Raw genomic sequence first — 25,616 nt, 5'->3', positions numbered from 1 at the left:
GTGTCCCTTTCATTGAACTTATCGCTTTTCCTACAACAAATGGACACATCAGACATAAAATTTAATTGAGACACACTAAAGTAAGGGTCTGGCTTACCTGAATAGGAGAGGTTACAGCATTCCATTAAGGAGACAGCAAGGCGCTAACAACGTATTGACTACTTTATATCACAGTATATTGAACTTCTAATCACCATCGACTATTTGGACCATCATTTATTTAGGATTTCAACAACCTCTCATTAAACTCTGCTGTGTGATTCTATTTTACATTTCTTTTCCTGTGTGTTTGTTTTAATTTAAGAGCTAGTGTGCATATTGACAATTCTTTGACAGCAAGAGTAAAACCACCAGGAGTGTATCTGTTTATTGAGGACTGACAGCTTTATAGCTAACATAAAAATAATCTAATGTTTATTGGGGCAAATGTTTGGACTGAGGATTAAGTGAAACTACTGAATAGAGAAAACGTTTTCATCCTATTTAGACTTCTCAATAAAGTTTGGAATCAACTACATTAAAACTTTTTGGTGTTGATTTCTTTAATGCTCCTCCCTTAATTCATTCCACACCCCACCCCCTCCACTTCACCACCCCAAATTATATTTACAACAGGGGTTTTGAAGTAAGTAAAAACTTGAAAAGGAAGATGCTACCGTGTGGAGATTTGTTGCTGCAGCAGTTACATGGGCCATGCAAACTTGCAAGATAACAGTAAAGCAGAGGCCAAACCACATTGCTCACATTATAAACTGCTTTTTCTAATGTTTCCTGTAACTTACATATAGTAAGAGCTCTTAAATTTTTTTGTTTGGGGTTTGTTTGTTTGTTCCTGTTACTTTTTGTGTATGTGTGACAGGGACAAAGAGACAGAGAGAGGGACAGATAGGGACAGACAGACAGGAAGGGAGAGAGATGAGAAGCATCAATTCTTTGTTGCGGCTCCTTTGTTGTTCACTGATTGCTTTCTCATATGTGCCTTGACTGGGGGGCTATAGCAGAGCAAGTGAAGCCCTTGTTCAAGCCAGCAACTGTAGGTTTAAGCCAGCAACCCTGGGCTTCAAGTCAGCAACCATGGGGTTATGTCTATTATCCTATGCTCAAACTGGCAACCCCACTCTCAATCTGGTGAGCCCACACTCATGCCGGCGATCTCAGGGTTTCAAATCTGGGTCCTCCACATCCAAGTCTGATGCTCTATCCACAGCGCCGCCATCTGGTTGGGCTGTTTCTGTTACTTTTAATTATTGTTGGCGGGGAAGAGGAACAGAAATGGCTTTAAACTGTTAAGTTGTGTGTTTTTAGTTTTGTCTTTAGCTAAGTATCAATAGTGTTCGATTGTTGTCTTTCTTTTAAATGAGACATCTAAAAGGTTTAAAAAATAAGCTCTTCTCTCTATAAGTAGAAATATTATCCACTTGGAACTAATCTATTAGTTTAAAGTCGTTCATTAAACTATTATTAAATTAACAGTGCTTAACTTTAATTTTTTAACTTAATGTTAATTCAGATTACCACTAATAATGTTTTCCTAACATCTTTGTTCCAAAAAATAAAGAATATTATACACATCTAACTCATCCTAGCAATGTTTAGGTCGGCTATTACTAATCCTCTCTTTCACCCCCCAAAACACACACACCTGATCCTATTTTGCATTGAGCAAAATAAATGGGAGAGAAAAAAATTAAGCAACTTGTTAAAGTTTGCTAAGGAGTGGCTGCGGACCCAGAAATGAAAACCAGGTTTAATAGCTGAGTTCAGCACCCTGAGATAATGACGTAAAATACATTGGCTCTTTCACTTGAAAAAAACTGTGTATCTCCTGACAAAGTTGATATGTGAACATTCAACCAGCTCAGTTTTCAGTTTCACCATGGGAACTAAATGACACTATGGATATGGGTAAGTTTTTGTATAAGTGTGCTCTTTATCATGCATACAATGTGAACAGACCAAAGGGATTCTGGGAATATCAGAATCTTCTAGCAGCTGAAAGGTAGCTTTGACAAAGAATCATATACCAAATATGCATCTAAAATGAATTAACATGTCACCACCAGACAGTAGTTAGCTATTCAAGAGTCAGGTTCCTGTTGCACCCATCTTGGTGTCCCTAGGAACTGCCTGACGTATGCCTGAATCACAGATGGAATTCAACAAATGTTTGTTGAACTCAACTAAACTTAACTCTGTTTGTATAGATTTGGTCTTGAAAGAGGAAGGAAGGGAGGAAGGAAGGAATCTAAAAATGTGTGTTTTCCTGTGAGAAGGAAGAAGAGTTACTTCTGGGAATGAAATTTACATTTCTGTTTATCCTTGCTTGTAGTCCTTGAAACTTGATTATTGAATTCATCATTAATGCAAAGTACAGATAGAGCAGGGAGTTAACAATAACTTCCTAACTGGCAATATTTCTGATGGACTAAACAGGCACTATAAGATTACTCCCTGTCACCCCTGGCCGGTTGGCTCAGTGGTAGAGCATTGGCCTGGCGTGCAGAGGTCCCGGGTTCGATTCCCGGCCAGGGCACACAGGGGAAGCGCCCATCTGCTTCTCCACCCCTCCCCCTCTCCTTCCTCTCTGTCTCTCTTTTCCCCTCCCGCAGCCGAGGCTCCATTGGAGCAAAGATGGCCCGGGTGCTGGGGATGGCTCCTTGGCCTCTGCCCCAGGCGCTAGAGTGGCTCTGGTCGCGACAGAACGACGCCCCGGAGGGACAGAGCATCGCCCCCTGGTGGGCAGAGCATCGCCCCCTGGTGGGCAGAACGTCGCCCCCTGGTGGGCGTGCCGGGTGGATCCCGGTCGGGCGCATGCGGGAGTCTGACTGTCTCTCCCCGTTTCTAGCTTCAGGAAAAAAAAAAAAAAAAAAAAATCACTCCCTGAAACTATTTACTTAAAAATAAAAGACTTGGAGTGAAAATCACCAAAGTATCTCTCTCTCTCTCTCTCTCTCTCTCTCTCTCTCTCTCCACAAAATAAGGAAGGAAGGAAGGAAGGAAGGAAGGAAGGGAGGGAGAGGAATATGGCCTTGGCCAGTTAGTTCAGTCAGTTAAGAGCATCATCTTGACACAACAAGGTTGTGGGTTCTATTCCCGCTCAAGGCACACACAGGAAGCAACCAAAAAATGCACGACTGAGTGGAACAACAAATGCTTCCCTTCCCTTCCCCCTCCCCTCTCTCTCCCTTCCTCTTTCTGTCTCTCTAAAAATCAATAAAAATTAAGCCCTAGACAGATAGCTCAATTGGAGTATCGTCCTGGAGCATGGAGGTTGCTGGTTCGATCCCAGGTCAGGGCACATACAAGAATAGCTCGATGTTCTTATCTCTCTCCCCCTGCCTCTCTTTCAAAAAACAAAAACAAGCAACAAAAACACTATCATTTTCTTCACTAAATTGAACACATAATTTATTCCTCAATAGATTTCATTTAACCTTAATTCTTTTCTGCATCATGTCCATGGTGGTGATGAGTGCCTAACATTTTAAAGTGCTACAATGTTTCATCATGCAGAGATTGCTATTAAATGTATAGTTATGGAGTTTATAATTAATGCATCAACTTGTTAGCTCTTTTGAGAGTTAACTGACTTAGAGCCTTATGGGCTTTTCTGATTTACATAGTGTAACACTTCACTTTCTTAGTAAATGAGGGAAGGCATTTCTTCCCTTGGTCAGGCACCACCATGGTTGTCCTTTATCATATTTCTCGTGACTTTGCTGCCCTGGAACAATTCCTGGCATAGGTTATGCTTGTTCTCGGGGTTATGCGCATGCTGTGTTGCAGGTGTAAGGTCTGCTCCTCTTCCCCCACCCCCCAGCCCATCTACATGAACTGCTTGCCTGTTAGTTTTCAGGCACAGCTCATGACACTGCAAGGTTGTCTGCTTCATTCTGTGAGCTTGGTCCCTGGTTTCTCCTCTGGGTTGGTGACAGGAATCTGCACAGCAAACAGTTGGCTCCTGCCTGTCATCCCAGGCAGGGCCAATGGGCTTAATTATGGCAAGCAAGTCACACCACGCAGACCCAGCCTGTCAGTCTTGAGTCCACACTGGCCTGTTTTAGAAATAAATTTTTCCATCTTGAGTTTCTGTGATTGGAAATCTAGAGATCATAAATAACCTTTTGTAAATACATCCTTGCTTTAAAACCCAAATCAAAAACCTCTAGTGACATGCTCAGTCTAAGTGATCCACATTTTATTTTACACTTCCCGTAAGATGTCTGGACCTTTGTTAGAATCTGTTCGGCAGGCAGATTTGTGAGGCCAGCTAAATACCAGTCTCTCCTCAAGAGGCTGGACTTAGGAAATCCCCCCAGGGAATCCAATAGCTCAACAAAACTGCCCCAAGCAAAATTTTGATCACAATGGATTGATCTACTTGTCATTTAAACTTACCAAACTGACCATTTTATTTATGATTCTTAGGACTTAATAATGAAGTAAATCATTTTCTACCTGTATACTGCTCAGCAACATTTAAAAACTATGTTCTAATTGTGGGTGGGTTTTTTTAAAGCAGTTTTCTTAAAAGTCCTCATAAGAAAAAGATCAATTTAAATAAATGAATTTTTATTGTACCTTTAAGGTGATGATAATAAGCTATGGTCATATAGGTGGTCTGAGAATTCCTTTATTTGCCCTTGATTCACAGGTCATAAAAAATAAAGCTGTCTCCAGAATGGTCTAGTCACCTCCATATCATGGCGTATGATAAAAACAAGGCAACCAGTGCATACATTCTGCTGCAAGCAAAATTTGAATTATTTGAAATTTATGAGATTTTCATGTTGTTGATTTTGAGTCAGTTTCATGCATGAGTCATTGACATAAACAAACCTTTAGTGTTATTACTTGGACAAGAGTCTTTTTTTACTAAGATGTTTATATATATCATCGATTAGCAGGTATACAATTAGAATTTTGAGTTACATAATCATATTTCTTCATCTTGTTTCCGTCTGGAACAAGTGTGTTACATATTGGTGTCGTATGTCTGTTAAAAGACTCATTGCAACATATTTTATTAAAACCCATTCATTAAAAGTGAGGTTTCTTTAAAGCAAACTTTTTTCTCCTTTGGTTTTTTGAGGAAATGAAAACACTTTTAGAGAGAAGTGAAAATGACTAACTGTGGATCCACTTCATACTCACTGCTACGCCCCTGCTCTCACACTCTGTGCCCCAGCCCTGATTGTGTGCGTTCCTCGCCTGTGTGGTATTGTATCTGCACAACCTTGGCCACAGACCCATTTTTATGCCTTTGCCTTGATTTTGCTGATTGACGCCTTCATCTCTATTAACTATTTATTTTCCTTTGAGGTAACATCATGTTCACTTTCCAAATCTGTATTTTTTTCATAGCCCAATAAAATAAATGTGTTTCATGAACTTCTTTGATTTGCTTCTTCTTGCCAAGTTTTTTCTGCTCCTTTACGGAGCTCAACAATGCGTATTTTACACTGGATCTCTTGAAAGTAAGTGTGTGTGTCCTGATGAAGTTCCATTGTATAAATAAAACCAAGCCAAAACTTGCCATTCAAACGATAAGCCAGCAGAGAATAAAGGCCATATGTCAATACAGAGAAAAGACTGGCTGCAGCTATTTTCCCGTGCTTGGTATTTACAGTGATTTCTATGGAGACCGTACATGAATTTCTGAGGATTGAAATTGTCCCTGGGGATGTACACAAGTAACTCTGAAAACAGTTGGTCTTTTAACTTTGGGTTCATCACATACTTATGCTTGTCCTTTTCCTTAACTCCTAATTGCAAATAACATGACATGTATGAGACCATCATGATATTCATGCAGGGAGATTTGTGTGTGTGTCACATGGGCAAGGGAGGGGGGCAGAGGGTGAAGAGGTGTGGGAAGAGGCTGCTCCTTCAGGATGATTATGAGGCACAGAATAATGCAGTAGCTTCTTCACTGCTTAGAGGCTCATCCACTTAGTCTGTTTATTCAGATTTTTCTGTTAGTGGCTTTGCCAGGACCAAAAGCAATCTGCCTCGATAGCTCTTCTATCTCCATTCTCCCCACATCCTACCTCTGTTTTCTCTCAGTAAATAACTGATTAAGAGATTTCAAATTGTGAGGGGATTTTCCTTTTGTATTCCCTACATAGTACTGAGAGATGATTGGATCTCAATTCTTTGCCTATATGCTGCCTGTTTATATCCAGACCTTTTATTTTATTTTTGAGCTAAGCATGTGCACATATATGTATGCTTAAAGATAATTATTTTTATTTTACTCAGATTTGGAGGAAAAAAACAGAAAAATAAAGCCAGTTTAGGGCCCTATTTCAAGGGATAAGGACAACTATAGGAAAACAAGGATTAACAAATAATATGAAAGAGGAGTTTTATGAAAGGAGAAGTGGAGAGAAGTGCTTTTAAGATGTGGGTTTAAGATACGGTAGGATCTGTGTTAGTGGGAAAAATATTTTCCTTGATGGAAATCCTGGGGGTGCTGGGCAAATGAGTACTATTTCAGAATGCATGATACCAAAAATTAATCCTATACATTCTTTTTATTTTTTGTAATGAGAAAAGAAGTATTACAGGGTAGGGCAAAAGTAGGCTTACAGTTGTTTATGTGGAAAATAATACAATAACTAATGAATAATAACACAAGAATAAACGTGTTTCATATAGTCATAACTGTAAACCTATTTTTGCCCCACCCTGTGTATTGGGAAAATGCTTTTGTGCTGACAGATTAAACTTTAGACTTTTAAATACCAAAATTCACAGCACAAATGTACAAATTAAGCTTTTGGTATACACAGGATCCTCTTAATGTGTCCAATTCTACATTTTCAGAGGGTGGTTAGCTGGATCTTTGCTCGCCCTGCTGTTGCCCACGCTTTGGACGTTTCACAGTTTATTAGCAACTAAAACATAGACCAATCTTTTATTTATTTAATACTTGGGCCCCCATTTTCATGGGGGAAGAGTTTGTTCCAGCCTGTGACTATAGGTTTTCAATTACCCATGTGGTCTGCCTCCCATTAACAGGAATAATTGGGAACTGGATGTACAGAAAACAGATTCACAGCCATTAAAAAATTCTGCTGTGAATATGAATTTTACAGACTTTTTAAGTTTCTTCAGAAAGATCATGTTTTGTGAAGATTTCAGATACGAGGTCACAGATATACACTGTTGCACACACTCATGTCTCTCTCCTACAGTGTAAAATCTCTGCTTCCTTAGGGTCAGCATGGGACGCATCACATGAGCCATTGGCACAACTTTTAGTTCTGTAGTAAATAGCTTTGTGGGAAAATACTTCCTAGTCCAACTATACCTTAGAGTATTTATAAAACAGAGAGTACTTATCTAGTTGCACTAAAATTTCTCTCATACTATTATTAAAAAGACAGCATACAATCTCTTTCTGAAAGCTTTCATTGACGTATAATATGGAAAGTACATGTAAGTGTACAGTTACAGTGAATTTTAGCAGGCTGGATACCCCTGTATACAACACTCAGATCGAAAAACAGAATAGTCTCAACTCCCAGAAGCCTCCTGGTGCTTCCTTCCATTCACCATTGCACCCCACCCCCACCAAAGGTAAGGACCATCCCAATGTTGACTCTCTTTAATTTTCAAATATCCAGCGTTTTCTCACCAGGTTTATTGGCTGATTTTTGTGGGAGAGCAAAGGGAGGTGGTTAATCCCCTATGGCTGACTTCTTTGCATTGTGGGATTTTTCTAGCTGTTAATTATTAACTTTTCCTTAAAATAAAACTTCCATTGTGTAAGGAGAAAAACTACATGAGCACAGTACATGTGATATAAATCACTTTTATGTCTGTGAAACAGCTGAGTTTACATTTTTATTACATTGTTTGAAAAAGTATCTTTTCATCTGGAAAGAATCAGTTTAAAATGTGATTGTCAACACAACTAAACCAGTTTTCTGTTTAAAATGGCTGCTAGTGGAGCTAAGAACTATAATTAAGCCAGGTTTTTCTCCATAGACATTAGTGACTAAAACCTGGAGGTCTTCTATGATTTATAAAAGAAATTTTTAGATTTTAAAAGTCAGGTAATGTGTTTTTGTTTAGATGGAGGAAGTAAATAAGTAATAAACAAGAATATTATTGTAAAGAGAAGAATGTTTTCCCCTGAAAGGTGATTTAGTGGTGCAGTTTTAAGTTAAATTCAAAGTAATACATGCAATTATAAAGTATTGCCTAATAGGATTAATTTAGTTTGAAAAAGATGCTTACTTATTAATTAGCAACTTGCTGCATAACTTTTTTCTCTAAAAATGTTTAGATTTAAATAATTCTGAGAGGATCCTTTTAGAAATATGCTACAATTCAATTAGATTAACCATTCTAATATAAGTATAAACAGTAGTATTAAAGCCTATAGCCATTTGCTGCATTTAATTTTGAACTCAAATATTAAATGAAAATTGATATATAACATGTTCATTTTATTATTGAAATACTGTCTTTGGAAGATCTAATATAGATTTTGGCTATACACTTTCCCTTGCTTCCAGTGTCGTGATGCTATGATATATGTAGTTTTGTAATAGTCCAACCTTCCAAAATTCCTGCTTTGAAAAGTTTATTTTTCAAAATGTAGGGCAATCATCACTGTGCAATTGTGTGTGCTAGCTAACCTTTCATCTTAAAGCAGATTTCCCAAGTCCCATTATTTTGTGGTTTTCTAACAGAGGACTTATTTTTAAACTCTTGAAAATGTTGCATGCTTTTTGGAGAATAAAAAGTCTCGATAATACATAATTGAGTGAACTCTCTGTTTAAACATGAGCGAATAGAGACCATTTTAAAGATCCCATATGGGTTTATGTGCAAAAGAATTTTGTGAATTAAGAATCCTTCCTCCATAGTTGTTTTTTCTTTTTCTTTCTTTCTTTTTTTTTATGAGCTAAAGCAGAATAAATTCAGCATTTACCCGGCACGAGTAGACGTGGCAGAACTCCAAAGGCAGAGGAGAGATATGGACAATTTATAGATTGAAACGGAATAATGCTCCAACCCTCAAAAATTAGGTTTGGAAAGATTTGAAATTTTTGCACAGATCTGAAATCTTTGATGATGATAATTTGTTTTTGTTGGGATACTTCCTTGGAGCTAGTTATTAATTATTATTCTGCTTATTACTTTTGAATTATTACTGTAAATATACGTACATCCTAAGATGCCACCATACTGAGAAGGAAAATTTAACCTTAACAAAAACACTTCTAGGTACCAAGGCCAGAAGATATTAAATGCCCCTCCATGAAGCTACAGATCTCATCTCAAAAGTTCCAAACAGTACTTTGTACCAACCATTCTCTTTTTATCAACTATTGATTTGGCTGGAAGTACTCTTTTTCATTAGAAAAAAATATGAAATCTGTAGTAGAAAATGAATATTTACATGGGCAAGATAAACTTTTTTTCAAACTTATCTTTTAGTTTTCTATATATTTTCTTAAACATTGTATATTTATCCAATCTTGCCTATAAATGAGTTTCTGCCTAACAACAGGCATAGGGTATAGTGAATGCTGCCTGGTTTCTTGGAGGAGAATTGAGGAAATTAATTTTTTTTTAGGAGGGAAAGGTGCTAGCAAAATGGAAGCATAATGACCACTTTAAATACGTATATGTGTATCAAACTCCCAAAACTTTTCTTTTCAAAAAATTTCCATTGATTTGAGAGAGAGAGAGAAGCATCAACTTGCTGTTTCACTTAGTTGTCCCATTTAGTTGTGTCCTCATTGATTCCTTCTCATATGTGCCCTGACCGGGATTGAACCAGTGACCTCAGTGTGTTGGGACAATGCTTCATCCACTGAACCACCCAGCCAGGACCCAATAGTTTTCGTTAAAAAAAGTTACATGTTCATCCTTCAGTCCAATCCTTGTCCTTTTTTTCTTAAAGATATTTACTTCTCCCACCTCCAACTCACCCCCAAAATATTTCAAGGAAAACAGATTATCAGTAGAAGAATTTCAAACATCAAATGAATTCTACCATTTATTTTATTAAATTTAACTATTTATGAAATATTTTCATAGTAATACAATGTCGGTATAACTCCAAATAATGAAACTTCCTGTAATTTTTTTTTAATTTCTGTTATAAAGTTAATAGATGTATGCATTATACTTATTAGTTCATAAATGAAATTAAGTATATATTAGACAATAAGTTCAAATGTTTACACATAATTGAAATAAAATACATGTACAAAAACAACAAGGAAACATTAGGTAAATATCTTTTTCTGGGAAATCTGTTCATATTTTATTTGGTGGCATTCACAGTAAAATGAGTAAAACCAAATCTACAAAAATCCTGCATCACCTGGAATTTATAAATTTGACAAGTCCATTAAACCATAACCTTTATGGCTAGAAAACTGATCTTTTCTAAGTAAGTAAAACAACTACAGAGAGAAAGCGGTGACTTACTTTTCATGAGGGCCAAACCAGTAAGACAAGTTTAGCTTCTCAGGGATATGAGGTCTTCTCAGGAAAGGAGAAGAAAGACAGATGACAGCAAAGCACATACTCGCAATATTGGTAGAATCCAAAGATTTCCATCAGGATTTCAAATATATGCACAGGCATTTCCTTAGTTGGTTGTGAAATGAAAGATGCAGCTTAAAAGCTAAATAGTTTATAGTATTTACAAGAGTATGTTTGGAGCCTTTTTGTTTTTCAACACGTGCAGATGGAGGGTGCCTCTCCTCAGTGCTGTGGCCATCCTCGATTTAAAGGGTGGTGTCGCGCTTGGGCCCAGGTGATCCTCAAAAGGGTGGGCTGGGCTGTGGAGAGGCAGCGTCCCCAGCGCCAACCCTGGTGGCTCATCCTTCTATGACCGCTGCTCTTTGTTGAGAATTTTTGGCAGTGGCAGAAGTTTGCAGCTTCAGATAAGAGCGGCTGTTCTCAGGTAATGCCCTCCATCAGAGCCCTGATGACAGACTCTGGAGTGCAAGTTTTTTCAGGTGCTCTGTTTGCTCAGTAATCTTTCAGTGCCAATCTCTCCCCAAGAGTGAACGGGACCCATCGGTAATGGACATCAGCCATTAAGCTCGTAATATTTGTCATATATCAGGTTACGGCTTTGTTACTCTCAAGTGATGAATGGAGGCCGTTATGCTTTGAGAAAATGAAGCAATGCTGTAAATATGTCCGAACTTATCAAAGTGGTTGCTTTATTTCTTCCATTTCTTGAGAAATAAATGCAGTGCCCCACAAATGTTGGTCGTTTTCTTTCAAAGTATGAGGAGCAATGTGCTTTAAGTTAGTGTTTGTAGTTGCTTAGGGTCCACATCAAACAAATAATTCTCAGAGTGTCTACCCCGTGTTTGCCTTGGTTTGATACAGCTGAGTTTACGTGTTGCACAAGCAGTCTGATTAAAACAGGCATGTTTGCAAAGAACTATTCAAAGAAACCATTTGTTCCTACATGAAAAAAAAAAACAAAAACAAAAAATCAAGAATGAAGGTGTTAAAAAATAGCTTGAGAACAAAGCAATTCTCTGTCTTAATTATTTCTATATTAACCAGACATGCGTCTATGTCACAAGAGGAAGTAATCCTTTTAAAAGACTTCTTAATGTATTTCAGTAGGAGATAGTTTCTAAAAAATGATATCCTACTTAATATTATTTTGTACACACATTTGCATCTGTTTTGTTAATGCACTCATGCAGTTATTTGGAATAATATTAATTCCATATAGCCTAGGGGAAAAATGTGTATGCATTCTTTTCATCTTTTCTACACTGATGTCAATTCCAGCATTAATTTTTTAATTCATCAAGAAAGTTCGTCTTTTTTTTTAAACATCTAGAGGTTAAGTTCTAGAACTGGCATGCTGAGTATGTTTTAAAAGCAGTTGAATTTCATCTGTTGTTTTTGTAATTAAAAAAGAATTAATCCCATTGACCCCTTTGTAAAGAAAAGGAAAAGTCCTGAGGTATATAATAAAAGAGGACCCGATCCAGGATTGACTAAGTGGCTGCTCCCTGCCACACCCCACCATAGTTTTCATGGCTTCTCAGGATATTCTGAATAGAGCGTATTTGAAGAGGCACTTCATTGACTGTATCTTGATCGCCTCTCACCTCCTTTCCTCTCCTCCTCTGCTCCTGCCAAATAATGCAGAACTCCCTCAAGTCGGAGAGCAGGTGTCTGGGCATGATGCATGAATCCAGCTCATCTGAAGCCACTGAGTAAATGTTAAAGAGCCTCCCCAGTCCCTGTCCCCGCACTCTAGCTTTCATTCTCAAGGCTCTCCATATTGACTCTGCAACCCTCAAGCAAGAAAACTTGTGGAGGACAGTGGCTGCGTGTGTTTATTTTACTACCACAGGCTCATAATTGCCAGAGAGGTGAGGGCTTCACCTCCATCAGTTCTAATTGCTGTGAAAGCCTGCGGGCCTCTACCGAGGTCGGAGCATGGCTCAAAACATTTCCTGTAAGAGGCTGGGGCCCGGGGTGCAGGGCCATATGCCAAGCTCTTTCAAAGTTTCCCCTCACCCCACCCCCACTTTATGTCATTTCTCTCTCCTTTTTTAGATGACCCTTAAAAGGCTTTTAAAGTGCAAGGGCATCCAGTTGGAAGAAGGGAGCAGTACCTTGCATGGGACCCCTGTGTTCTAAAAGAGAATTAGCCTGGTCTCAGGACTCAGAGAAAGAATTTTGCAGAGGCGTTGTTGGAGGGATACAACTGGCTAAGAATTTCTGCTCTACCTACAAAATGATGTCCCCAGGAATTTAGACATACATTAGGAATATTCTGCAATTCATATAGTAGCAATTCTCAGGATTAGTTTTCTGATGGAGCTGTTCTAATCAGCCTGTCCTAATTGGAGAAACAGTGCAGAATATCTTTTTAGTGAGTTATTTATAGAAAAGAAAGTCATCCCTAGGTTTCCCAGCATTTAGATTCAGCTATTCAAAAATGAGTGTTTGTTGTTGTTGATTTTTAAATGCCAGCATAGCAATTATATTTGAAAAATAATATAGATGCTTGAAACGTGCCGAACAGCAGGGAACAAGAATAATCTCTAATGAGTGCCTACTCCGGTGCTGGGTTCTTTATACACGTTACATTATGTGATCTTCACAACAACCTTTGAGGTAGATTTTTATTGTCCTCATTTTATAGGTGGAAACCAAGGTGCCCGAGGTCCCACAGCTAATAAATAAACCCATGCGTGTCTGACTCCAGAGCCCACGCTCCTGCCTGTGCACCAGGGTGCCTCCCAGGATCAAACCCGCAGGCAGGGTCTTAAATAAATAGAAATATCCCACTTATCCCCAAGAATGTTCAGTGATACCACATTTTTAGTTTCTATCAAAATGCTTCACTTATCAAAGCAAAATTTCAGTGTCTATTTCTAGCCGGTCTCAGGTCACATAATCTGTACATTAAGCACTCAATAAAGGCTTGCAAGAGTTTCCCCACTCTACCACAGTGGGACTTTGTAGTATAAACATGCATTACAGAAATGAAAGCTCAAACATCCATTTCCACAGGTGTTACCTGTGCATGTCTGTTCTTGCACCTTCATTATTCTTCTTACGGGGTGACTACATCTGGCCCCTTGAATGTGCTTTCATCAAAAGAATGCTTTAATATAGGACCTGAGTGTGCAAAGACAACCAACTTCAAATTGAACTTGAATTATGTAGGATGCTGACACATGGATCTATATACCCTGCTTTTTGTATTGTAATTTTAAACCACAGAACAATGGTAATGCTAATAATAATTTGTATTCCAGTAGCAACTTTCGACAAGAAGCTCAAAAAGCTTTATGGCTATTGTCTTTGTAAGCCTTTCACCATCCCTCTGGGGAGGATGGGGGGGAAGAGATATCTCCACTCTTCACAGGCAGGGCAGGCACAGCAAGGTTATTTTCTAGATGGTTGGCAGAGGCATGGGTCAGACTAGTCAATATATTTTGATGAAGCCAACAAGCATATATTTTTGTTGGTTTGGTTAGTTTGGTTTGTTGTCAAACCCAAGACTCAGAGTCAGAATCTCAGGGGAAAGGAGGAACAGCCGGGAGCACATGGCTGCCCTGCTCCACCCAGTAGCACCTGCCCCCATGCCAGAGAGGAGGAGTCAGCTCTTAATGGATTTCCTTGATCCTTTCTTGTGGGAGGAAGGACCACATGTTCTCAGGCCAGTGTTGCACCCCATGAGGGTATAGTAACTCCTTGAAACACTGTGTTGGACCATCTTTTCCCAGCTACCTCCCTTCCTGAGAGCCAGCCCCTCAGGCCAAGGAATAGTGAGGACAGCTGACCTTTCCGGAGCATCTAAATAGCTCATTATAACTATCAGTTTCAATGTTGCACCTCTTTGCTTCCTACATGAAACATTTTTTAAACAGCAAACTGCCAAAAGTAGGTAGTATATTAAGTAAGCTTACAGAACCCTAAAACTCTGTTTCTATATCTTTGAAATGGGATTCATGATAGCTGGTTCATGGTGTTAGACAGCAAGTGGCACATGGCAAATGCTCAGTAGATGCTTTTATTTCCATGTCTCCTCCACCTCCGTGGAGGGAAGAGAGAGAAAAAGCTGAACCCATCCGATTTGGCCCCTTACTTCTGCTCCTCCACTCTTGTGTCTAGATGTTGCCTGGTTGACCTTAGTTTACAGATCTGTTCCCAAAAAGAAGCAATGTGTGCTCCCATCTGCGCACACCTGAAGTCACTGCCCCCAGCCTAGTCTAGGTATCTCAAATCCTGAAAAAGATTAAGGTTGGCCATAAAGCTAAAACTCGTAAGTGAAGATTTTTTCTAGACTGTGTGGTGTGTTCTCAGGCCACTCACACGTAGAAACAATGCTTGCCACTGTTGAACTAACTCTCGGGATATCTCCAGCCCAGAAAACTAGCACATAATAGCATGTGGGTCATTCAGACTATGCAGGTGTATGTTTCTATTGGGAACTATTGAACTTCTTGCATAAGAAGTCTGATTTAAAGTACTGTCTCTTTAAATGTGAGGCTGATCAAATGTGTCTGCTGAATTCTATGCTGGAAAATGCCAGAAACCACAGCTTAATTTAAACATTGCCCAAATCTGTCATTAAGAGGTTAACGTAATGCACCATATCAACAAAACAAAGAACAAAAACCACATGATCTTATCAATAGATGCAGAAAAGGCTTTTGATAAAATACAACACAATTTTATGTTTAAGACTCTCAACAAAATGGGTATAGAAGGAAAATATCTCAACATGATAAAGGCCATATATGATAAACCATCAGCCAACATCATATTAAACGGCATAAAACTGAGGACTTTCTACCTTAAATCAGGAACAAGACAGGGTTGTCCACTCTCTCCACTCTTATTTAATGTGGTGCTAGAAGTTCTGGCCAGAGCAATCAGACAAGACAAAGAAATAAAAGGCATCCATATCGGAAAAGAAGAAGTAAAGGTATCACTTTTTGCTGATGATATGATCCTATACATCGAAAACCCGAAGGACTCCACAAAAAGATTATTAGAAACAATAAACCAATACAGTAAGGTCGCAGGATACAAAATTAACATACAAAAGTCCATAGCCTTTCTATATGCCAACAATGAAATATTAGAAAACGAACTCAAAAGAATAATCCCCTTCACGATTGCAACAAAAAAAATAAAATACCTAGGAATGAACATAACAAAGAATGTAAAGGACCTATATAACGAAAACTACAAGGCATTATTAAGAGAAATAGAAAAAGACACAATGAGATGGAAAAATGTTCCTTGTTCTTGGATAGGAAGAATAAATATAATTAAAATGGCCATATTACCCAAAGCAATATATAAATTTAATGCAATTCCCATCAAAATTCCTATGAGATTTTTTAAAGAAATGGAACAAAAAATCATCAGATTTATATGGAACTATAAAAAACCCCGAATAGCCAAAACAATCCTAAGGAAAAAGAATGAAGCTGAGGGCATTACAATACCTGACTTTAAACTATATTATAGGGCCACGATAATCAAAACAGCATGATATTGGCAGAAAAATAGACACTCAGACCAATGGAACAGAATAGAAAGCCCAGAAATAAAACCACATATATATGGTCAAATAATCTTTGATAAAGGGGCCAACAACACACAATGGAGAAAAGAAAGCCTCTTCAACAAATGGTGTTGGGAAAACTGGAAAGCCACATGCAAAAGAATGAAACTCAACTACAGCCTGTCCCCGTGTACTAAAATTAATTCAAAATGTATCAAAGACCTAAATATAAGACCTGAAACAATAAAGTACATAGAAGAAGACATAGGTACTAAAATGGACCTGGGTTTTAAAGAACATTTTATGAACTTGACTCCAATGGCAAGAGAAGTGAAGGCAAAGATAAATGAATGGGACTACATCAGAATAAAAAGTTTTTGCTCAGCAAGAGAAATTGATATCAAAATAAACAGACAACCAACTAAATGGGAAATGATATTTTCAAACAACAGCTCAGATAAGGGCCTAATATCCAAAATTTACAAAGAACTCATAAAACTCAACAACAAACAAACAATCCAATAAAAAAATGGGAAGAGGACATGAACAGACACTTCTCCCAGGAAGAGATACAAATGGCCAACAGATATATGAAAAGATGCTCGGCTTCATTAGTTATTAGAGAAATGCAAATCAAAACTACAATGAGATACCACCTCACCCCTGTTAGATTAGCTATTATCAACAAGACGGGTAATAGCAAATGTTGGAGAGGCTGCAGAGAAAAGGGAACTCTCATCCACTGGTGGTGGGACTGTAAAGTAGTACAACCATTATGGAGAAAAGTATGGTGGTTCCTCAAAAAACTGCAAATAGAACTATCTTATGATCCAGCAATCCCTCTACTGGGTATATACCCCAAAACCTCAGAAACATTGATACGTAAAGACACATGTAGCCCCATGTTCATTGCAGCACTGTTCACAGTGGCCAAGACATGGAAACAACCAAAAAGCCCTTCAATAGAAGACTGGATAAAGAAGATGTGGCACATATACACTATGGAATACTACTCAGCCATAAGAAATGATGACATCAGATCATTTACAGCAAAATGGTGGGATCTTGATAACATTATATGGAGTGAAATAAGTAAATCAGAAAAAAACAAGAACTACATGATTCCATACATTGGTGGAACATAAAAGTGAGACTAAGAGACATGGACAAGAGTGTGGTGGTTACCAGGGGTGGGGGGAGGGAGGACTTGGGAGGGAGGGAGAGAGTTAGGGGGAGGGGGAGGGGCACAGAGAACTAGATAGAGGGTGGCGGAGGACAATCTGACTTTGGGCGAGGGGTATGCAACATAATTTAATGACAAAATAACCTAGACATGTTTTCTTTGAATATATGTACCCTGATTTATTAATGTCATCCCATTACCATTAATAAAAATTTATTAAAAAATAAATAAATAAATAAAATTAAAAAAATTTTTTAAAAATTTAAAACATTAAATAAAAAAAATTAAAAATACAAATTAAAAAAAATTTAAAAAAAAAAGCTCCTCTGGGATGCCTAGGCTTCTCTGGTAAACTCTAAAAACTTATCAACAAAGTGTCTGACAACCTGAGTAATAATTTTTGGTGGTACAGGGTGACTTTCAACAGAAAAGATGAAAAGACTGTCCAAGCCTTAAAATGTTCTTTCATATTTTTATTATTTTTTTAATTTTAAAAAATTTTCTCATCCCAGAAACAGTTGGGCATGTGCCTCACTGACTGGTGAAGACTCTAGGGGTGAAAGGGAGGGAACAGAACCCAGGATGTAGTTCCTGATTTGCATTTAGTTCACACTGACTCCTTGTCCAGCTTAGGGCCATTCTGGACACCCTGGGGCCTCCATTCTAATGGTAAGACTGCAGCCCGCCAGTGGTAGTTTGAATGTGTCTTTATTGAATCTGTTTTCTGAACAATTAGAACTCTCTACTTTAAGTAAAAAAGTAAGAGTGAGTTGATCTCCTCATCCACCCCGCGTCAAATTTAAATTCATGCCCATTTTAACTTAAAATGATTGAGCACAATGGAGAATGCTTTAGACACTTTTCATAGTTTGCATCATCCCATAGTCAATAAAGGTACTTGATCACTTCGTTTCTACTTGTACCTGTTACTGTACATGGGTACATGCAGCTTGGCCCAAGGTGGGGGCAATTTGATATGTGTGTGAGGAACCTGGGGCACCAAGATGCTACTGCTGCTTCTGTTTAAACACACTTATATGCCTATGGAAAAGCTTGTGATGAGTGACGGTCTCCTGTGAGAGTGTCCTTTGATGCAAGCTGTGTACCTTTAGATGGTGCCAGGATCAAAAATGCTGGGCATGCCTTTTTAAGAATTGGAAGTGGAGTTCTATGAAGCCAGTACACATGCTATTGTTCAGACTACTTTAGGCAGCAGAATGGAAACATGACTAATGATTAAATGCTGTTGCATTAAAATCAGGTTCTGTGCAAGAGGGACACTGTTCTCTAAGGTGTTTTTCATGTGGGCATTTTGATGGACATCCAGAAAATGTTGCTCATGTATTTGTTTCACTCAAAATTTGTTAGAACTGACTTCAGGTTTTCGATAAGTATATTGGATACATACATTGATGTCTAGTTTGGACTGTAAGTTGGCAAAGACTTGCTCTGCTGGTTTTAGTGGGTGCACAGCATACCAGCCCATGAAGGAGGTATCACCCATGGATTTGCTCCCTTCTCCATTGATCCTGCCATCTCCTAGGCTCTTTCCAATCCTAGGTCTCTTAATTGATCCCTCACCAATTCCTGGTTCTTCTGAAACTTTCCTCTGGTTCTTTCTGCCTCTCCATTCCCACTACTTCCATTGTAGCTGCTTTAACCACCCTTTCTGTTTCCTTCCCCCTTTCTATTCTCTTCTGTATCTGCTTGTCTCAACATCGCTATCATCATGTCTTTCCTCTACTCAGAAATTTATATAGGTGCCTCATTACTTTCTATGTGAAGTCAATTTTTTTTTTGTATTTTTCTGAAGCTGGAAACGGGGAGAGACAGTCAGACAGACTCCTGCATGCGCCCAACCGGGATCCACCCGGCACGCCCACCAGGGGCAATGCTCTGCCCACCAGGGGGCGATGCTCTGCCCCTCTGGGGCGTTGCTCTGTTGCGACCAGAGCCACTCTAGCGCCTGGGGCAGAGGCCAAGGAGCCATCCCCAGCGCCTGGGCCATCTTTGCTCCAATGGAGCCTTGGCTGAGGGAGGGGAAGAGAGAGACAGAGAGGAAGGAGGGGGGAAGGGGGGAGAAGCAGATGGGCGCTTCTCCTGTGTGTCCTGGCCGGGAATCGAACCCGGGACTTCTGCACGCCAGGCCGACGCTCTACCACTGAGCCAACCGGCCAGGGCCATGTAAAGTCAAATTTGACACTACTCTACACTCCTGCATAACTTTCACACAAACCCCAAGTATCCTCTTCTATCTCTTTGAGTCGGTCACCTTGATGTCCTTCACATCATGCCTTTATTCATGCTTTTCCTCCTTTCTTGGATACTCTTTTCCCTCCTCTGCTTTTCCAATCCTATCCATACCTGAAAATCTAGAACAAGCCCCGCTTTAATTGAGTCTTGTCAAATCACTTCTACCCTCACTAACCTGCATATTGTGTAAGTAGCATTTCAGTTACATTCATAGGTAGGAAGTGGGGTGCACACATACTGCTTTCCAGGCTGGTAATCAGTGTTCAGAGAGCAAGGATCTTAGCTTAGGGTTCACAGACCTCTGGAGGGGTAATACAACACCATCAGATGTTTTTGTGTGTAAGTGTGTTTTTCCGAGGAGAATCCATATTCTTCATTGATTCTAAAAAGAGTCCTTGACTTGACACTTGAAACAATGTCAACACAATAAATCAAATAAAATTTAAAAAGGGGGTCCTTGACAGAAGAGGAAAAAATAAAGTTAGAACCGTGATTGCTGTTAGGAAATATTAGGGTGCTGCCACTGCCCTCAGTGTAATTGGGATCTTAACTAGAACTCGTCTTAACCCCACATGGAATAACAGAATGGAGTATTAGTCAAGCACTTGATTAGCCAGAGAAAAGCATAGCTACAGGCTTCAAGGCTTTTGCAGCGAACCCGGAAAGCAGTCACATGGGCTGTGGTGGGTGCCGGTGCTGGGGAACAGAGGGCAGGGACTTGGTGTGCCAAGGGTGAGGGTAACAGACATGAAGTGGTAAAAGACAGAAATAAATTAGCTGTATAGTCCCAGGAGCTTTTACTGGGGCGATGAAGAGAGATATGCCATCATCTAAGAGTAACTAAAGTTTTGGAAGAATGGGGGTGTTGAATTGAGTTGGAGGTGGAAAGGAGACATCAAAATGGACATATGCCCTGGGTCATCAGCACAGAACAAAAAACTAAGAGAGATTTGGGCATTTTTGAACACAGTCTTGTTCAAGTGTTTTAGTTGTGCCCCTAAAGCTAACTTTAATTATCAGAGGACAGATGCTTCTACTTTTCTTGTTTCTAAGCATTGAGTTCAGGTAAATCCAGGTTTAAAGCACAGCCATACCACTTTGAAACCAAATGCATGGATTCTCTCTAAGCCTCCGTTTCTCTCTCTCTCTCTCTGAAAATAGGAGGTAATTATTTTGGCAAGTGACTATGAACACCAAATTTAAAAATATATGTGTATTTATATACTCAAGCTGCCATAACAAAATATCACAGACTGGGCAGCCCAAACAACAGAAATGTATTTTTCACAGTTCTAGAGGCTGGGAGTCTGAGATCAAGGAGCCAGCATGGCCAGTTTCTGGTGAGAGCTCTCTTCTAGGCTTATAGATGGCCACCTTCTCATATACCCTCACATGGCCTTTCCTCTATGCATACATGGAGATTGGGCTCCCTAGTGTTTCTTCCTTTATAAGGACACTAATCTCTTTGGTTAGGGTCCCACCCTTATGATATCATTTAACTTTAATTACTTCTCTGAAAGCCTGTCTCTAAATATCATTACATTAGGGGATAGGGCTTCAACATATGAATTTTGAGGGAACATAAACATTCAGTTCATAATTGTATGCAAAAAGCATAGTTTAGTTCCTGGCTTAAAGTAAGTACTCAAAATACATTTAACAGATCCTCATTCATTCAACAGTGATTTTTTTTTCAGCTGCAGTTGACATACAATATTAGTTTCAGATGTACAACATAGTGATTAGACATTTTTATAATTTACAAAGTGATTACCCAGGTAAGTTTAGTGCTCATCTGCCACTATTCGTAGCAATTACCCTATTATTGACTATATTTTTGAACTGTACTTTACACCCCCATGACTGTTTTTAATAACCGGCAATTTGTACTTCTTAATCCTTTCAGTTTTTTACCCCTTCTCCTAATCCCCTCCCATCTGGCAACCATCAATTTGTTCTCTGTATCTATAAGTTTATTTCTGTTGTATTTGTTTATTTATTTTGCTGTTTTGTTTTGTTTTTGTTTTTTTTATTCTACATATAAGTGAAATTATATGGTCTTTGTCTTTGTGAACTGAACACTGAGTGATGAGAAGCCAGCTTATTTCACTTAACATAATACCTTCTAGGTCCATCCATGTTGTTGCAAATGACAAGAGTAATATTCCATTGTATATATGTACCACAACTTTATCCATTGAATAAGAGTCCCTCGGCATGTTTGGTATTGTGTTAAGTGCTGAGATAAATGTAAATCTGACAGAGTGTCACCTTTGAGCCATTCACAGTCTAGTCAGGGAGAAGATACTTTAATTGATGATGGCTGTAGTGATAGATGTGTCCATGAGGTGGAAAGGTGGGTGTAGTGTTCAAGAGTAAATGATTCCTGCTTCAACCTGTCCCTAGCATCTAAGAACAGAAGGGCCTACCTGGCATTCCATGTCACACTGAAGTGAACAAGACTTATGATATTTTGTAAAATGAGGAAAGCAGGTGTTGACATTTACTCACTGGCCACCTCAGCAGAGATCCCCCAAGTCTACATGAGAAAGCAGAAACGCACACCAGGAGGATGGCGAGGCCTCTATCCACGCTGGTTTTTGCCAGAAATCTCCTTACTTTGACACTTGGACCCTTCCATAGCCTGTTGGAGTGGCCTCATTTCATGGCATCTTGCTTCTAACAGAAGTGATTCAGGAGGGAAAGAAATGTAAGCGGGATCCATGAGGTACTAAGATGTTGGAGCATGGCTTAGCTGTGGCAACATCAGGAATTGGGAGACTGACTGAATCTAAAAATAACATGGAAGAAAAACCTGCAGACTTCAAGAAGTCTGCACGAATAGGGATGACTCCTTGGACACCAGGGCAATGAAGAAGAATTGGTGCAGGAGTCCTGGAAAAACAGCCCTCCACACCAGATCATTAACTCTCTGTATCAGATTTTAGAACTTTTTGTTTCCTTTCTCTTTGTATATAAACCTCCCTTTCAGACTCCTCAAAGGACATTATCTTTTTCACCATGGGAGGCAAGTTTAGGTTTTCTCCCTGGCTCCTCATTTGGTTACCTCTTGAAATGAAATAAACTGTCTTTGTTACATTAAAAAAAAGAGAGAGAGTGAGTGAGAGAGTAAATGACACCCAAGCTGAATCTTGACTGGATGGTAGAAAGAGCCAGGTAAGGACAGGAGAAAGAGTGTTGTGGGCAGAGGGAAAACCACATGCAAAATTGTGATCTATGAGTGAACGTGGCATGTTCCAGGACAGTGGGTATTCTGGTGTATCTGGGGGCAGTCAAAGCTGGGAAGCGACATAGAGACAGATGATGAAATAGCTAACACTTTAATCCTGACAGTCCTCTAGTCCACTGAAGAATTTAAGGCAGGACAGTGACTCGACCAGATTTATGTTCAAATCCCACTTTTTAGGTTTGGATTTCAATGTCATCACATACTATCTTTATGATTCATGTAAATTACTTAATCTCTCATGTCTTGTTTGTTCCATTAAATGAGATAATAGATAACTACTTCATAGGGTTACTGTGATATTGCTCAACATATGGAAAGCTCTCAGTATCTAATACATTTAATATGCTTCATAAATGTTATATATTATTATTTTAATAAAATCACTCTGGCAACAATAGGAATGTTTCAAAGTGGAAAGATCCCTGCAAGGACAGCTCCTTTAATCAATTATAATCATCCAGCTGAAAGATTGTGACCCTCTTTTCTTCACTACGCCTCGAATACAGGGACCTCCTTTCTAGTCTCAACTCCACCATGCTCACCCCTAATTTATTCCTCTGCCGTTTCGATTTCTTCTACCTGAAATGCTCTTTCTCCCAGCTCTTTGCAGGGATGGCTTCTCATCACTCAGTATTCAGTTCACATGTATCTTTTTCAAAGAGATATTCCCTGACCATTCTACCTAAGGTAAACCCCCTTCCTGGTCATTCTCTGTGACATCAGTCTACTTGTTTTTCCTTTATAGAAGTCATCGTGTCTGAAATGCTCTTTTGTATTTATGTGTTTGTTTTCTTTTTCTTTCACTAGAATGTATTCAAACTAGTGCACCTAAGACTAGGCCTGTTCATAATAGTGCTCAATAAATATTATTGGAGTGAAGGAAAGTATGAACATTTGAACTAAGAAGATGGGAAAGAGGAAGGAACTAATATATGTTGAGTAGGCATTGTACTACATACTTTTTGAGTCTTGTGGGCAGCCCTATAAGTTGGTGGCCTCATCATAATATTAAGGAGGAAACTAAAGCTCAGAGAGATTCGTAAGTATCCAATTCCTCTTTCTACTCACCATCCTCTTCTGACTGTTTTACTTATTACAGGAGTGGGGAGGAAGGAGTAGAGATATGTGTGGAATAGTGAAATCAAAATGCCTTGGAGAATGAGGAGAAGACCAAGGAATAAGCCTGGATATGCTGAAATTTAAGACAAAAAAGAGAGAAGTGAGTCCAGTGGAGGGACCTTGAAGGAGCGATCAGGAAAGTAGTAAATACCTGGGGGAGGTAGCTATCGTGGAAGCCGAACGAGAAGAACGTTGTAAAGAACAAGGAAGCATCATCGGTGTGAATACAGCAGAAAGCTCACTAAAGGACTGGGAGTTCCCACTCCAGGTGGCTATTGGAAGATAATGACTTTGGGAGCATGGGTTCAGCATCACAGTCAGGGTAAGAGACAATATAATGAGTATAGACTCTTAAAAAAGAATGAAAAAGACGAAGTCATTGATAAGTAGAGAGGCTTCTGGAGGGTGTATTAATTTCTTAGGGCTGCTGTAACAAATTAGCACAAACCATATGACTTGAAACAACAGAAATTTATGTCACTCAAGTCTGAAAGTCAGCAGGGTGTAGAATTGGTGCCTTCTGGATGCTCTGAGGGGAAATCCGTTCCGTGTCTTTCTCCTAGCCCCTGGACTGTTTCTGGCCTTGGCATTCTCTAGCTTTGGAAGTATAACTCCAGTCTCTGCATCCATCTTCACATGACCTTCTCTATGTGTCTTCTCCTTTTCTCTCTTTTATAAAAATACCTATCATTCACAATGAAATGGAAAGATATTCTGTGTTCATGGATTGTAAGAATCAATGTAGTTAAAATGGCCATATTACCCAAAGCAATATACAGATTTAATGCAGTCCCCATCAAATTCCCAATGACATTTTTAAAAGCAATAGAACAAAAAAAAAGTCATCATATTTGTGTAGAACCACAAAAGACCCAAAAAGGCAAAGCAAGCCTGAGAAAAAAGAACAAAGCCGAGGGATCACACTGCCTGACTCCAAATTATACTATAGAGCTACAGTAATCAAAACAGCATGGTACTGGTGGGAAAACAGACACCAGACCAATGGAATGGAACTGAGAGCCCAGAAATAAAATCACATATATATGAGTAAATAATGTTTGACAAAGGAGCCAAAAACATACAATGGAGAAAAGAAAGCCTCTTCAATAATGGTGCTGGGAAAACTGGAAAGCCTCATGCAAAAGAATGATACTAGACCACAGTTTGCTTCCATGTATAATAATTAATTCAAAATGGGTCAAAGATCTAAATATAAGATCTGAAACAATAAATTAAATAGAAGAAAACATAGGTACTAAACTTATGTACCTTAGCCATAGAGAACATCTTATGAATTTGAATCCAAAGGCAAGGGAGATAAAGACAAAAATGAATGGATGGGACTATATCAAACTAAAAAGCTTCTGCACAGCAAGAAAAACCAAAAAAGCAACTATCTGAATGAATGGGAGGTGATAATTGCAAACAGCAGTTTCAACAAGGGGTTACTATCTAAAATATATAAAGGACTCATGAAAACCAAACAATCCAATTAAAAAATGGGCAGAGGACCTGAACAGATACCTCTCTGCAGAAGACAAATGACCAATAGATATATGAAAAGATGCTTAACTTTGCTAGCTATTAGGGAAATGCAAATCAAAACTATAACATCACACCTGTTAGATTGGCTGTTATCAATAAGACAGGTAATAACAAGTGTTGGAAAGGTTGTGGAGAAAAGGGAACCCTTACTCACTGATTGTGGGAATGTAGATTGGTACAACCATGGTGGAAAACAGTCTGGCAGTTATTCAAAAAAT

General features: G+C 38.9%; 1 protein-coding gene across 5 annotated transcripts in view; it reads left to right on the top strand.

Annotated features, from left to right (window-relative positions):
• SLC25A21 (solute carrier family 25 member 21) overlaps window positions 1–25,616 on the top strand; it is a 567,550-nt gene that overhangs the window by 442,457 nt on the left and 99,477 nt on the right. The gene's annotated exons all lie outside the window — the stretch shown is intronic.

Source organism: Saccopteryx bilineata, chromosome 4 (assembly GCF_036850765.1).
Source record: "Saccopteryx bilineata isolate mSacBil1 chromosome 4, mSacBil1_pri_phased_curated, whole genome shotgun sequence".
In the NCBI taxonomy this organism is placed as follows: Eukaryota; Metazoa; Chordata; class Mammalia; order Chiroptera; family Emballonuridae; genus Saccopteryx; species Saccopteryx bilineata.
This window is presented reverse-complemented; position numbering and strand designations above follow the sequence as displayed.